The sequence below is a fragment of the Mycetomoellerius zeteki genome, unplaced genomic scaffold, assembly GCF_001594055.1.
Source record: "Mycetomoellerius zeteki isolate Tzet28-1 unplaced genomic scaffold, Tzet1.0 scaffold261, whole genome shotgun sequence".
NCBI classification, from domain to species: Eukaryota; Metazoa; Arthropoda; class Insecta; order Hymenoptera; family Formicidae; genus Mycetomoellerius; species Mycetomoellerius zeteki.
In genome coordinates, this window is record NW_017257240.1 from 1 (window position 1) to 532 (window position 532).

At 39.1% G+C, this 532-nt stretch overlaps 1 pseudogene; it reads left to right on the forward strand.

Annotated features, from left to right (window-relative positions):
- Positions 1-5: 5 nt before the first annotated feature.
- LOC108723970 (uncharacterized) lies at positions 6-353 on the forward strand (annotated as a pseudogene).
- Positions 354-532: the final 179 nt, after the last annotated feature.

The window sequence follows — 532 nt, forward strand, 5'->3', positions numbered from 1 at the left end:
GTTGTATCGGAGGCTACACGCAAAACAACGAGAGTTTTAACTCAACTGTGTAGGCGATGGCTCCGAAAACTATGAATTCTGGCAAAGTGATAGTGGATATTGCTACAAGTATTGCTTCATGTGTCTTCAACGATGGACTAAGATCAATTTTGCACATATTCGATGTCATGAAGATGAAAATTGGACCAAACAGTTACAATGTGTGCACGAAGATAGATGCGAACCGTATCAAGAAAGCGGAACAATCACTCAGTGTCGGCGCAAAAGAAGCCCGCATGCAATTGAAAGCTTTCCGAAAGGAAAAAGAAGCCGAAGAGGTTGATGTAGAAGGACAATTGTACGGCGCAGATTAAAGGTATATACGAATTTAATATGATTTTATAGTACTTACAACTTTAAACGCATTTTTCTCGAAATCACTTTTTTTGAATTGGCCGAAGACATAACTCGAGGAAATCTTCACCGATCCATACGAAATTTTGACAGTACATTCGAAATACCTTTCTCCGGAGACGTACGTAGGATTTTTTTT